This window comes from Phoxinus phoxinus (assembly GCF_949152265.1).
Source record: "Phoxinus phoxinus genome assembly, chromosome: 10".
NCBI lineage: Eukaryota > Metazoa > Chordata > Actinopteri > Cypriniformes > Leuciscidae > Phoxinus > Phoxinus phoxinus.
The window spans coordinates 8655437-8668664 of record NC_136885.1 but is presented as its reverse complement, the minus strand read 5'-3'; the positions used below and the strand labels follow the sequence as shown (position 1 = coordinate 8668664).

The 13228-nt window shown below is 38.0% G+C and overlaps 1 long non-coding RNA gene across 1 annotated transcript in view; it reads left to right on the top strand.

Moving 5' to 3' along the window:
* LOC307005066 overlaps positions 1-13228 on the top strand; it is a 141892-nt gene that overhangs the window by 95885 nt on the left and 32779 nt on the right. Inside the window, exon 5 of the long non-coding RNA XR_013799212.1 lies at positions 3716-3821. This is a non-coding gene — a long non-coding RNA (uncharacterized lncRNA). The remainder of the gene's footprint in view (positions 1-3715; positions 3822-13228) is intronic.

Here is a 13228-nt window from a genome sequence, read left to right as displayed (position 1 = left end):
AGACCTGCCTGGAACTACTTTAGCCATGCTTTTCATTGAAAATAATTGCCCACCTTAGAACGTTCGTAAACCAATCAGATTCAAGCATTCATCAACCCCGTAGTATATGAATTAATAATGGAGCTTGAGCATATCTGTTTAGCTATCAATGGCAGCTTTGAAACCATGGTGGAAGAAAGTAATTCCACATAATTACAGCATCTCTCTTGCTTCCTCTACTCTCATTTAGTTTTAACTGACCCCCTAAATCATGCTGTGAGTTTGGTGGGGGGTAATTGAGAATAAAAAAAGTGAAGAATTGAAGGAAAAGTCATGTGAAAGGAGGCAGCGCCTCCATTGTGATTGGCCTATTACTCATGCAATACATCCCGCCTCTCGTTTTCATGCACATTCCGCATCTACCAATCAGTCTGAATAAATAAATATTGGTATTAATAGGAAGACTACTTAAAAAGTATCATAGTTTTTCTCAAAATCAAACTCGAAATGTTTTGAAAACATGATCAAGGTCTATTTTAGTGAGCAATCAGTTTGGTATCTGTGACCATCATGACACCTGCAGTATTTACTGAGCTTTGGCTGATGATCTGAAAATAAGTTTACTATTAAAAATGCAAAACAGATTGTTTTTTTGATAGTGTAAGTAGTATTTATTTAACTTGGAAAATCTATTTTTTTTTGTAACTGGAACATGAATTTACAATGGATTAAAACAAAAATCTGAATATTTTGCCTCCTAATTTTAGAACACCATTGGAATGTACTTATCAATTGGCTTTTTATAGCTTAAAGAAATGTGAAACATGTTCATAACAAACAGTTTCAAATAGGAATTTGGGTTAAACCAATACGAATATTTTCAGACTGTTGTTGAATCTATAAGAATACGATAAAAACTATCATGTTATATTTACTGACTGCAGGTGATGAAAGATTCCCGACTGATTTATTGCCTTTTAATAATTGTTTGCACTGATATGACAAGACAATGATATGCAGACACACTGTGCATTCTCATCGTCGTCTCTGTAGCGTCAAGACGATGGCATGACGGTTCAGCGGCAGTGCGATCGCGTCTCTCCCTGCGAGGTGCCACTTACACTTGCCTTTTGAAGTGCTTGCCTTTCTTTAACAGGTGTCAGAAAGGAAAGCAAATCCTGTATGCTGCTTCAAAGGCTTGAGTGTCATTAGGCCTAATAGGAATTTAACAGGTGGAGCGATGAAGAGAAACTCAGTGTAACAAGAAGACTCCCGTCTTGTTTAGGCATCACTGAGCTTTGTGACCATATCTGAGCTTGTTGTGCTTTATCTTTCTGTTGTCATGTAGTCTAAATACAAGCATTACTTGGACAATTTAGTTGAAATTACTTTGTTTAGTCAACTTATGACATAAATGACTTAGGACATTCATCGGTTTGGTCTTGACATCCAGGAACTCCAAAAAAAAACGAGCCTCCAAGGATCAATACGCCCTCATTTCTCATATATATCTTGCCTAAAAGCTTCCTGCATGTTTATAAGAAAAAAACACCAGCTTTCAAATAAACAGTAAAAATAGACCACCCTGGCTGATGCAATTCACAGAAAGCTACGGCACATCCATCTGTGCAGAATGTGTGCATTCATGCTCATGGCTCCTGGTGGACGCCACTGGGTGCTGGGTTTTGTCCTGCAGAGTCTCCCAGATGCCCAGACTGACTTTACGAGCCACATGGACGGCCATTATATAGCATACTGGTAGTGGTCAGCGCTCACAAACACTGTGACTCATACACCGCTGTCTCTGTGTGAATTAGAATATATTTCAGGGGATGTGAATCAAGTGCTAGTTTTTAACACTTTTGGATAGATGCATGGAGATACAGATCTTTGGCAATAATCTTAATTTTTAACAATCCATTTATATCTGTCCTAGAGATGCAGTGGCAATTGTTTGAAATAAATGAAGCCATGACGTTAATTGACTTCATGTTGTCCTGTGGATGCTGGTCCAAGGCAAAGCTTTCAATGGTTTCCACCACCAGGACCTTTACAGACCATATACACCGACATGTAAACTTCTGTTCTGCAATTTCACTTCTCTAGATGTGTAAACCACAAAATGTGCTGTTGCAGCACTGCTAATATTGTTTGTTCCATTATGATAAATTACTGTGTTAGTGTTTTTGTTAAAAAAATAAAAGCGTCTGCTAAATAAATACATGTACTGTAAATGTATAAGCTGGTGAACAGCGGCTTTGCTTGCACACCAACTCAACCAGGACTAACTGCATTATCCTTCCTGGACTGGTCTTTGAGCATAAAATGTCTTTACAAAATGCTTTAAGTGCTGTATTTGGAAGGACACTATTGTATTACAGCTACTGTTAAAACCGTTTAAAACGAGTTTATAAAGCATGTGTGTTTGCCTCATTTATCCAAGCATCGTACTCGGTTTCTTCCTGTTCCGTCCACTCTCGTTCCTTCTCTGCTTCTCATCTTCGTGCTAATTGTGCGACGTCTGACCTCTGAAGAACCGAGCATAAATACTGCGGCATGGTGGCAGGGTCACAGGTTAGCATTGATCGGCCGCTCAGCAGGAAGCCACTTTGACATTTGCAGGTCTGTGAGGTGTGTTTCTCTCCAGCATGCTGCATGGCCTCTGGTGCTGCATTCTCATGAACCGTAGGCTAATGTGGCCACAAGTACCAAACATGTCTTTCCTCATAACAATCTCCAGAGATCATTCCCATCTGAAAGATGCAACCAAACAGAAAGATTTGTGTCAAAAATGGAGTGCTGGATGTTTTTTGGACCAGGGGTTATGAGGTTTATGGATATCTGTGCGTGATAATTTTAGGGGTGGATGTTGTGAATAATAGGTCAGATATTAAATTTTATTTCCATTACTGAAAAGCATATATACACAACAGTTCAAATAACCCTTGATGGATGCCATATGTGGCGTAGTGCTATTAGGGTAACCATACACTGATTTACAAGGAAACCTTTATAATTACTCAGAAATTGCAAGTAAAATTCACAAATAAAAATAAATTGCCCGCTGAATTAAACATGACATTTTTGAAGTAGAAAGACTGAGATTGTATTTTCTTATAACATACTCAAATAAGATTTTTTTTTCACTCATGATTGTCAAAACTCTTCACACAGTGAGCGCAGCGTCAGTCTATTTGGGCTAAACTGTGGATCATTTATCATTGCTTTGGCACAAAATGCATTCAATCAATGACGACAGCTTTCAAATAACATGAGTTCTTTTCTAACACAGACACAAACACCAGCAAAACTCGGTGAACCTACATTCCTATTTGCACGTTTACTTAAGTTTTGAAAAGAGTAAGTTCAACACCTAACATATTACAAGACTGAATAAGACAGCAACTTACTACATTTCTACAGTAATACCATATTGAAATATTCTGAATCTAAAAAAAAATAAATAAATACTATCAAAACAATTATAACTGAACACCTACGCAGGGGTTATTCTTTCAATTTCATTACCATCTATACAAAAGGGGAAACTGAGAAATCATTTGTATTTTAATGTAAACATGAACCATAACATATTGTCATGGAACAGAAGAATGCAGACAAAGGTAAAATCCATACAGAGTTTGAGACACACACAGGATATAAACAGGAGAGTAGCTGGAAGGTAGATTGTTGAGATGATAATGGCAGGGCAATGACTGTTCCTATCTGTATACAGGCAGAGATAACAGGTGGCTGGAAGGCTGGCTGGCTTTAAGACGAGATGATCACTGAAGACAGAAGACTGGACAGTTTTCGACAGAAGCGCACAGGTTGGTCGTCAAGTAAGTGTTTAAGGGTTGAATGACAAGACCAGACAAACATGTGTGTTTGTGCCCTAAATTTAATGCCCTAAATTTTATGATTAACTAACTGTATTTTTGTATGTATATTTTTGAAATGCATTTTCTGTAAAGCTGCTTTGAAACAATATGTATTGTGAAAAGCGCTATACAAATAAACTTGAATTGAATTGAATTTAATTGTTTGGTATTGGCCTATATGGAGGAACTGACTAGGCTCACGGCAGAAAGGTGTGGTGATTGTTGAGTGTGCACAGGTGGTAGCCCAGAGAGGATTATGGGAAAGCGTGCTGAGGTTACTGGTCGGGAGGATTGTGACACATATACTGCAATAAATTCTAACAGTAGAAAGATGTCATTCTTGTTTTGTAAAGACATTTTACAAAAGAAAACTGAATGGTTTTTAAAAAGTATCGAGAATTTAGAGATTGTAAAAATCAGTATCTTTACATTTGGTTTCTCTGTATTGTATCCATAATTAGACTAAATTGGTTTAAAGGCAGGTTAGGATATTTCAAAGAGGCTAGCAATAGCTAGCTAGCTAGCTTTGAAAGCATACGATCCCACCCTTCCTTCAGAGCGCTTTCCAAAGACATGCCTCCTCCTCCAAAAAAATCGAATGCACAGCAAAGTCTGCAAAACCCCGAGATGAGAGACAGGATTAAATTACCCTAATGTCTCAAAGCACATAAAATTACAATAATAATGAATGTAAACAACTTGCAGAGCTTAAGTTGTACCACCTGACTACTGCTGTTTAATTTCGGCATTGATAGTGTTGAAAAAAAATAAAAATAATACTGAGTCTGAGGACCTGAACTGCTCTTGGTAGAATGTCGCGGGTGGCCATCTCATAAGTACGGTTATGACATGGTGTGAACGAAGCATAAGCTCGATGTTTGAACATTTGTGAATTTTTTTTGGTTCTGAGACTTCCACAGAAGATATTATTTAGACCACTTCTATTATTGATTGCTATTAGGATGTGAAGAGAGTTTCAACCAGTATTAAAAAAAGTATTTATAAAGTAAATTTCCTAGCCTACTTTTAAATCTAGCAGAATCTAGCAGAATTAGTTTTTTTTTTTTCTTAGACAGAAAAATGGTTTGTTCTTAGACAGAATTGATTCTAACCTGTTTCTTTTTTCTTGAATGTCAGAACAAAAAGACATATAAAATAGACCCTCATCTGATAACGGTGTGTTTTCATTGTAGAAGCTGTGTGTGTGTGTGTGTGTGTGTGTGTGTGTGTGTGTGTGTGTGTGTGTGTGTGTGTGTGTGTGTGTGTGTGTGTGTGTGTGTGTGTGTGTGTGTGTGTGCGTGTGTGTGTGCGTGTGTGTGCATCACATCTGCAGCAGAACTCTGACACCTGCTGCACTGCTACTCACTGTTGTTGTTGAAAAACATAGTCCTGTATTTAAATTCAGCCTGAGAAAGAAATGAAATAACTTTACTAGTGTATGAACAGATACATTTGTTATTCAGGTTTTTATATGTATAACTTCTTTTTTTTACACTTAGCTCAAATTCAAGTTCTGAATCCTTGATGTTTCATAAAGAAAAAAACATGAATAATTCACTTTCTTCACAAAGCATTGCGGGGAGGTGTCTGCTGGTTGGTGTGATGTCTGAGGTGTGGTTCTTGTATGTTTTTATTCGATATCATACATGTTTTCTATGCAGAAAATACATAAAGCTATCTCATACAAGCCATTTTCCATTAAGTTGAGGTTCTGCATGTCTAGTGATGAGAATAGAAGATATTCATATTGGTAGGCAGGGTTTTGGGTGATGGCATTCATTATCTGATGGGAACAAGAACCACAGGAACTATGTGCAGAATATAATTTATTTCAGTTACAATAGTTCTGATTGTCAGTCATAAAGGCTTATATTTTATTGATTGATTGTAATAAAATAATTCAGCATGTTATGGTCCCTTTTCACAGACTGTTATGATGAGTTTTCACAGTCATTGTACATAGCAATTTTTAATATTATAAATATATATTTAAAAAAAATTAATGTACATTTTATAACACATTTTATATGTGTTTATACGTGTTACATTTTATAAATTAATGTACATTTTATATACCTTGGTATTACATTACAGAAAAATTGTTAACCATGCTGTGTGAGCTGCTAAAGGAGTCATGGGTCAATTCATATGTAAAGCTGGGCAAGGCATAGCCTTCCCCTGGCCATGGACATTTTGAATTTTTTCACTTAAAGTTTTGCCTGTTGCTGCTTCGGATTGCTTTTAGATGGAAAAGCTGTCTATGATCATTTTTCTCTGTAATAACATATTATTGACAAAACAGAGTTGGTAAATTATATAGTGCACATCTGTGTTTTTGCTCGAAGAGCGTCAAAGGTTTCTATTCACAACATTTTTTGCAACGTTGAGCAATGTAGCCAATCAGAAACATGTCTGTTGATGTCTTGAACGCAATGGCCAATCAGAGGTGTTTAAGTTAGTATCCACACACTGCTCAAAACGCCAGAGGTTTTGTCCAGTGCTGAGCTCCTAATGCTTGCAGATCTTCTCACTATAACAAACAAAGTGCAGACATAATTTAAATAACAGATTCATTGTGCAGTGTTGACAGCTTCATTAATTATAATGTAACTTTGTGAGATTGCCATGAAATTAGATGTGACAACTTTTTAGTTATTAGAAAGGGAACGTTATTTGTGCGCTTTCGAGGCAATATATATATATATATATATAAATATACATATACAATATATATATATATATGTATTCAATAAAACTTTTGTTTTTCATGCTTGACCAGTGGCCACGTACATGCTGCCATTCATAGGCCCATCCACATAAATGCGAAATTGAGATGATAGTGATAACCATATAGCAATTGACGAGACAAAACTATGAAATGTCAAAATAGATGTGCATTAAGGCTAGACTTTAGAGCACCCTCACTAATTTCAGAATTTTGGAATTCCAGGGTTAAACGCAGGATTTGCTGCATTAGGTATGGTAATGGTTATTATTTGTGTTGGCTGCCATGCCAAATATTGCATACAGTATGCTAGCGTTTTGTTAAAATGAACAGTGGTTTGTGAACATAGCCGCTTTAATAACAATTTATCTGGAGCATTTATGCTGGGATGTGTAGGTTAGGTTGTTGCTCGGCGACACTGTAGCAAATTAGCTCAAAAGGGAAATATGAATAATTAATCATAACTCGTTAAAATTAGTTATAAATATTTGGATCAGTTAATCGAATTGACTTAATTTATCTGAATTATTATTTCCATCAATTAATCTGTTCGTCCAGCGAACACTCAGTATTGGTCGTCTATCAACTCTTCAGAAACGATTTTTTTCCGTGGCCACATAAAAAGAACTCTTTCTTAGCATGTTGATGTGATCATAATCGTAAAATTGACATTGATTTATTAGCAGATCAGTATAAATTTGCACGAATGTACAGAAAAGTTTTATTTAACTAAATCACGAACACATAACTAATCGAAAAACACTTACACACAATCAGGGATACATGGGTAGAATGGAAAGTGAAAGTGACTGAAAAAAAACAGAACAGAACAGAGGAATGAAGCCATGTAAAAAGTAATATAACCTCCTGAAAGAACCATCAGTTCCTTACTACAAAGCTCCTTTGTTAACAAAGGGGTTCACAACTTTAGCCAAACAGCGATTTAGTATATTGTACGATACTTAGCTGTTGAAGAGAGTTAGGATATACAGTCGAGAAGAGAAAGTCTTGATAGTTTGGTCCGATGGAGCTGAAGTTGCAATCGATTTCTTCCGCATTGAATGAAGAAGCGATGGTTAATTGAGGAGTTAGTTGACTCTGTTATGGTCGAGGAAGGTACACATGGCTCGATGTGTGTGGAACCGGATGAGGTCTCACGTGAACAGCAGTCGGGAGCATAAGCCAGCGAGCGCGCGGAGGAAACTTTGTGTTGGCTTTTAAAGTTCCACAGAGGTCACAGCTTTGAGTTTTGGCTTGACCAATTAGAAAGGTGCAATTGTCAAATGGGAAAGTTCCTTTGTTTGAACAGCTGACTCATTTGCATGATTGGAGTAAGCTATCAGTAATTTATACTCTGATAAATATAACAAACACACACTGCATTCTATGAGAAGGTGATGTCCACTAAAGTGTGAGTCATTAACAGATGGGGCTACATTAACTAATAGTTCTATCATCAGGCATGCATTATATACAATATAAAAAGACAATATAATAATACATAAAATGTACTGAGGAAATGCATGTCCATTCATTAGACAGATTTGCCAATGAATTAGTGGAGATAATTCCATTTTTATGGGACTGCATGTCCGTTTCTTGCAGCCTGCATGTTCTCTCATTGAGAACTGTTCTCTCTCATCACCAAGAGTCTTTGAAGTGTATGAGTGGAGAAAAAGGGTGATAACTCACAGTGGGGCAACCAGACATCACAGAGTCTGCTTGGGTTGTGAAGATTAAGTGTTACAATGCGTGTTTGATCGGTCCAGTCATTACAACACGTAACTTGAAACTATTTCATGGAAATCTATTTAAATGTGTTTTTAAAGGGGAAGTGTGTCTCCTTAGCCTTACCCTGGAGTTGGTTCAACCTCTGGCTATGGGTCCGTTGTTACAGTTATTCAAATATTTGCTGTTCCTGTAGCTCAACTGGTAAATGCATTGTGTTCGCAGCTTGAAGATTGTGGGTTTGATTCCTAGAGACTTCACATACTGATAAAACAAGTTGCAAGTCATTTCAGACAGAATCATCTGTCCAACATGTCATATGAATGTTTGTGTTGACTATATTCTGAACTAGCCAATACATGTATGAAAAACAATCCAATGTTCATCAAGTTGAAAGAGTGTCAGGTGTCGTATTGTACCATATTTCCAGCACTCATCCATTCATACTGATTCCGCTGTTGGTTCTTTCTTTCTATCCGTCTCTTTCGTGCAGCTTGTGTCACACGAGACGATCACATTTCGTCTGTCTGGAGCCGCGCGGCACAGCCTTCTTTCTGCATCTCATTGGCTGTATCTGTCCACAGCTGGGCTTGACCCACTAAACTTTGTAGTGAACCTGAATTCCCTTCATCTCATTGGCTCCTGTTTGGTCATGTGACATTCCTCACATCATCACGCCCTCCTCATGCGTCTCCTCCCGTGGTGAAGAGCGCCCTCCAAAAAAAAACGGAGACTTTGCAGCTATTCAACAACTCGATGAAGAAAAATGTGAATGGTTCTGCGCTCCCTGCAAATAAACAGCCAAACAATTATTATTGTGATTCGTGGGTAAACAGAGCAGTCTGTTTTTGGTCTGAATCAGGAGGAACACAAACACTGCTTAGTTGTGGCTTTGACTAACAGTTTCACATTAAGATTTGTAACTTCTTCATTGTTCAGTTATACGTCTGGATTTATTAAGCAATTGCCTGATTTCTCACAGTCCTTCTCATTTCCTCTTCCCGTTTCTCTCTCCCACTCGCTTCACTTTCTTGTGCTCTGCCTCCCCCAACACAGCTGCTTTGGATCCATTCAACACATCAAGTGTTTGTGAAGAGTTTTCCAGTGTGTAGGAGCATTTGGGAAGAGCAACTGTGCTGATGGGATGTCTATGAATCAAAATCACCAGCCGTCTGTCCAGGTGCTGAATTACAGAACTGTGGGAGTGCGGGTCATCACATCTTTTGTTAGTAAAAATATAGAAATATCCTGAAGACAAAATGCATTTAGCTGGAAAAGAAATGATCGATAATTTGGGTAACACTTTATTTTAAAGTTATGTATTTGCATGTTTTGTACTTGTTATAATAATGAGTTAATATAACAGTAAATTATGTATTGTAAGTGAATTTTATCATCACTCCTGATATACATTCACAGATGTACAGCTGCAGTTTAACTATATTACAATAGATGAAACATTACTCTGGATCAGAACCCTGAACCTTCGTACTGAATAAAATAAAATCCAGCTCTTGAACTATTTAAGAGGAATTAGTTAAATCACGATGTGATTTTCACTCAAAATTATGATAACAGGGCAGATTATCTATTAATATAGACTTTTTTATGTTATGTGCTCAAAACACTTTTAACTTTGTTCATCATTTGTAGACTAATAAATGTACATGTTTGCATCACATGTGTGGCTTTTCATATAGCAGACTTGCTCAGTTCATCTCAGCTCGAGTCCTGTGAAGCACGTCATGATAAAAGTGCACAAAGATTAATAATAGCAAGCTAAAATGGCATGGATGCTTTAGCAAATGTGTTTTTATCTCCCTATGTTTAGGGTTATTTTCAAACACGATAGATCATTAACCGTTTAGTGCCAGTCACTGGACATTTCATTTCCGAACTGCCACGATACGCATGTTATAAAATGTTGTCAGATTCACGTTCATCTGTTTCAGATTAAACTGAACATGCTTTTTGTGCCACTTACTGGATATTTCACTCTGACAGTGTTGTGAACTGTGCAAGAGGTAACATAATATTTTGCAAGACACAGACAATTAAAATAAATAAACAGATAAATATCATTTTAATGTCACAAATTCTCTGTGTCTGGGTCCATGGACGTTTATTTTGATATTCTTTTGTCTTATTTTACCTGTGTTCAGTGTGTTTAGTTCCTGCTTCCTGTGTTGCCATAGTCATTCATTGTTTCATTATCAAATTATTTATATGATTAGAGTCTCACCTGTCCCTCCTTAACACAGTTTATTTATACCCTCAGTTATCTTCTGTTTTTTTGTCTTGTGTTAACATTGCTACTTGAATGTTCTCTCTGTTTGTTTCTTTATTTCAATTGAACACTACTTAATTTATCTTCAAGCCTGATCGTTCTGAATCAACCAACAGGTGTGACATTAAATTAATGTACATAATTAATATTTAAGACTGAAGCCTTTAACATTTCCAGACATCAACTACGTCTGGATAACATGTAAAAAAAATAAAAAAGTTATAGAATTGAACTGAATTTTTTTATAACCTACAGTAGTCTTTACTTCATATCTGAATGAACTCTATTGATTTATCAGAACTTTTGAGTACTTTGTTTGGGTGAATATCTTTTGCTTGGTCTCTTCAATTTAATGGCCCTTTTACAGTATGTGCTAATACCATCATGTTGTTTATATAATTGGTTCTGTAGAAGGACTACTTACATCTCCATTAATCCACTCATGGATTATGAGGAATGCATGCCAAGTACTTTCCTGACATTGTACGACTCTGCAAATGAATCGAATGCTGTTGATGGACACAAGCGGTTCAGACAGTCTCTGCTTGCAGAAATAATAATGACGCACCAGTTTATTTTAACTGATTACAATATTCTTTATTTTTCTTGGTCAGTATGATGGCTTTTTTCTAAAGTACATTGAATATTATTGTCGAAATGTTATACAGAAATGCTGATGTGTGTGTGTGTGTTGTTATCCTTTAGCCAACATATTTTGCTTAATTTGTCAGGTGAACATTGAGCATGGCTATGATCTCTTTGTTCAGTTTCAGTTTGCCCATGTTTGCTGTCATTTGTTCTCTAGGTAGTAAATTAGTTCACCGCAACTGTCCTGTTTCTACAGTTATCTCTGTATGTATATAAGCCCTCCGTTCATTCTGGTCTTTGTTCCGTGAACTCGTTTGTTGGTTGTGTATTCTCCTGTGCTAGTCTGAGTTTGATTATTATTTTAAAGTTAGTTCCCTTCCGAACAATTATTTGTAGGTCAATTATTACTGTAGCCAAGCTGTGACCAACGGAACCGATACAAGAGACAATGGACTTACCGGCAGTCCAGCTGCTTTGCCTCGAGCAGGAGCAGCAACGACTCGAGGAACACACTCATAGATGACTCCATCTGGTGAGCCTTACTGACTATCCCGATTGTTCACTGTGCGCATTCCGCTACACCAGCATCAACGAGCGCATAAAGGCTTGCCTGGTGTTGGTACTCTGGGGATTTTTTTTTTTTTTTTTTTTTTGTGAGTGCTGGTGAACTGCGTCTTTGCTTGCCCAGCTTCAAGTCTCCTGCATCTCCTATGATCCCTCCTATCCTCCTTCTCCCACCTCCTCTTCAAACTTCAGCCAGTTCATCTGCTGTCTCCCATCAGTCCCTCGGCTCCTCCTACTCCTATACCTTTCCTCTGTGGTGTGGATCCACCTTGTGCCTTTCTGCATCCAGCTCCTCCTGGAAGAAGGTGTCCCCTGGCTCTGCCTTAAGCTGCTGATCTCGTCACTCCACTTCTGCCTGTCGCCCAGACTCCTCCGCCTTGGCTTCTCCCTCCCTCGACTCCTGCAGTTCCACTTCGGTCGACATCGCCTCGCCTGCACCACAGACTTGCGAGCCGTCCACTGCGCTCCCTCTCTCCACCCACCCCTACAGCTCCATCTGGCTACACCCTCCCTCTGGCACCACCTCGGCCCTCAGTTGCTCTGGCTCCACCTCAACCCACGGAACCCTGGTTCCACCTTGGGGGGGGTTGTCGCTACGGCTCCTTCGTGGCCTCCGAAGCCTGTGTGCTGTTCTGGTCTATCTGCTCTCTGTATGCACTCTGGGCTCCCTTTCCATCGGCTCCATTTCCATCCGTTGTCCCCATGACTTTTTCGAGGAGATTCTTCTTGCTGGGTTACGTCTCTCTCCAGCTCTATGTCCTCCACCAGAGCCCTCTTCCTCCCTCCTCAGATGGACTATTTACTGTGCGAGGACGTGCATTCCAGCAGGGGGAGCTAGTTTCAGGGTTATATTTCTGTTTTGTTTAGTGTCAGTGTTTTGCTTCAGTCCTTCAGTGCTTAGTTCAGTTTTGGTTTGCCCATGTTCACTGTCATTTGTTTTCCAGTTAGTCTCTTAGGTAGTTAATTAGTTCACCACACCCGTCCTGTTTCTACATTAATTATCTCTGTATGTTATGTTCTGGGTAAAAGAGCGACCTCTTGTGGTGATTCCTAACCTAGCATGTGTTTACATTTTATTAGTAGTCTCGCGTCAGTTCAATGTCACGGTGAATTTAAGCGGTCTCATATTTTTCTCTCTTGATTTAATTTGGCCAGAAAACACGTTTGCCTGTAAGTACGAAGTCATATAGTTATCTCATCATCTAGCACTAGGAATGATAGTAATGAGATCCTTTGTTAATGAAGTTGAGTTCGTTCTAAATGTGTATTTTGATCGCATATGCTAAACGTTAGCCTCGTAATGTAAATTTCCTTAAAAGTTAGCATTAAGCTAGCGCATTTATTTTTATATTGTTTAACAGATACAATTTCAATATTATTCATAAACAACTTCTGTATTTGAATGGAATACTGAAATGTATTATTCTTTGCAGTTTTACAGTGCTTCCTGAGTAAAGTTTGGAAAGGATAAACAAG